Raw genomic sequence first — 3,131 nt, forward strand, 5'->3', positions numbered from 1 at the left:
ACTGTCGCTCCTCTAAACTCTATATCTAAATTTAAAAAAAGAAAGACTACTATTGCCCCTCTAAACTTTATATTAAAATCTAAAAAATAAAGATTTTTTCTTTGATAAACAGTAGTTCTATATCTACAGTAAAAAAAAATAGAAATAATTAAAAAAACCGAAAAATATATATAAGCTTTATAAAAGTAGAACAAGAACTTAATAATATAATTTTACTAATAGTTTTTTTTAAATAATTTTAATCTATATTTATATCGCCCGGACTAATATTTATAATTAAATATACTTATATAGTATACTAATCTGTTTAATCTTAATATTTATTTTTTTCATATGGTTAATCTTAATTCTCTATCTAATAACTTTAATTTTTTACTAGATAATTCGAATCTTGTTTAAGAGTAAATAATAGAAGAAGACAATATTATTAAATTTATATATTATTTTATTTAGATATACTGTCTAACAGGATTATTTTTTTTTTCTTTCTTCTTATATCTAGCCTAGTTAGTTTCCTCAATATTAGGAATGAATTAATCATGAGAGAGAGAGCAGCTTCCACATTAAATAAATATGATAAAATATATTTATAAATATTATAATATATTTATTTAAAAGCTAAAACCATAATATTATTTTAATAATTATTAATTATTTAATAAAATTAAATATTTAATATAATATAATTTTATTATTAATACTACCGCTATTATAAGTATATATATTTAATATATATAAAAATAATATTATGTATTTTAATTTATTTTTTTAAATAAAAAATTCTAGTTTATTTTTAAATTTTAAAAATATTTAATATAATAATTAAATATTACTAGTAAACTTTTTATAATATATTACTTCGAGACTAAGAACTAAATTAAAAAAATTAATATAAGATTTTAATACTATTTTTATATTTATATAAATTATTTATAAAATAATTAGAGCTAGTAACTTCTTCTAATTAAATTTATTTTAAATATATTTTTTTTAGTATTATTAAGATTATTTTATTTCTTATAAATTATAGCTTTTATTTTTATATAAATTTTAAATTTATAATAATTTTAAATATTTTAACTACTAGAAATATAAACTATGATTAAGTTTATTAAAATAGAAATATCTACTATTTAAATTTAATATATAAAATAAATAAATTAATAATATAAATCTACAAAAAGTTTTAAAAAATTTAAAAAATATAATTAAATATTTATTATATTAAGATATTAAGATCTAATAAAAAGCTTAATTAAAATATTCTAAAATTATATAAAATTAAAAAGATTATTAGTTTATATATTTATTAACTAGTTTTATTTTTTAATATAAAGGTATATTCTATATTTAATATTAGTTTACTTATTTTTATTGATAAAAAAACAATTTAAGATTAATATTAATCTCTACCGTTTTATATCAAAATTAATAAATTAAAAAATTAAAAAAATTAAAAAAATAAATTTTTTTTTAACTTTATATAAAATTCTAAAAAAAAAGTTATTTCTAGCTAATATATATTATTAAATAAATTAAATATTCAGATCGAACTATTAAATTAGTTTAATATTTGTAAAATATTTACTAAATAGTTAAGAACTTTTATTATTATTATTTGAATAAATTGTAATCTATATTATAATAAAACTTGGCTTTAAAAATATATTATTATAATATACATTTAATATATTTATTTTATTTATATTATTTATTTAATTTATGTAATTTATTTTATTTATATTATTTATTTAAGTTATTTAATTTATTTAATTTATTTAATTTATTTAATTTATGTAATTTATGTAATTTATGTAAAGTATGTAATTCATTCAATTTATTTTATTCTAATAATCTAACTATTTTTTCTGATTATTTTATATATAATCTGTAATATTTTTAATTATTTATTGATTTTTAATTTTATTTATAGCTTTTTAAGTTATATCTTATTTATAAATCTAAAAATAATCTAATCTAGTAGCTAGTAAAAAATCTAAAAAACTAGCTATAAAGAATAGGTTAGTTAGAGCTATTATTCCTACTATTTAGCCAGATTAAAAACCAGACACCAGCCCGCTCCTTGACATATTTAAAAATAATATTTTTATAAATAGATATATTAAACTTTTTTTAATAAAAACTAGAATAAATCTTATATTATTTAATTTTATAAAATATATTATATAAGTAATTTTTAGCTAACTAATATAATTTAATTTTTATTATAAATTATTATTCTAATATTAGTACTACTGGAATAGCTACTACTCTTAGTATGTATAAAAAAATAATAGAAAATAAAAAAATATATTTTAAAAAACGTTTTTTTAAAAAACGTTTTTTTAAATTAGTAATATTAATAGCAAAAGACTTTTATTATAATAAAATTAGTATTAATTTAAGAGTTTTAATGAATATTAATATATTCAGATTAAGCCTAAAATCTCGGACTATCTAATATTCAAATAGCTTAATAATAATATAGCTAGATTAATTTTTAAACTATTAGAATAATATCTATTAAGATAAACCTGTCGGATTAAAAAATAAGATTTAATACTAAAATAGTAATATTATAATCTAAAAATAGATATTTTTCGTAGCTTTCTTCATTTAAATCTATAATAATAAAATATTAAAATATATCTTAAAAATAGTTTTAATAATAGTATAAAAAATTCTTATTATATAATATAAAGCTTTATATTAGATACTCTTATAATACTTTATAATATTTATAATAGTTTTTTAAAAATTCTAAATATTCTAAATAAACCAGATAGGGTATTTAAAAAATAATTAAAAGAATAATAATATATATATAATATAAATTGATAGTTAATATATCTTAAATAAAATTTATAATTAATAAAAATATAACTATTAGTCGAATAGTTTTAGTTTCTAGTTAAATATAATAAATAGTTTTAGAAAATTTAAAATCAAAAAAATCTTTAAATAATAAAAACTTTAAATTAATTTAACTATTATATTTATAATAATTAAAAGCTTATAATTATATAGCTAAGAATATTTCTACATAAAATAGCCCCCATATTATATTAATAGAACTATGTTTTAAACAAAAAATACTAAGATATACTAGTACTATTAAATTTTTATATAAT

Source organism: Aspergillus brunneoviolaceus (genome assembly GCF_003184695.1).
Source record: "Aspergillus brunneoviolaceus CBS 621.78 unplaced genomic scaffold BO95scaffold_15, whole genome shotgun sequence".
In the NCBI taxonomy this organism is placed as follows: Eukaryota; Fungi; Ascomycota; class Eurotiomycetes; order Eurotiales; family Aspergillaceae; genus Aspergillus; species Aspergillus brunneoviolaceus.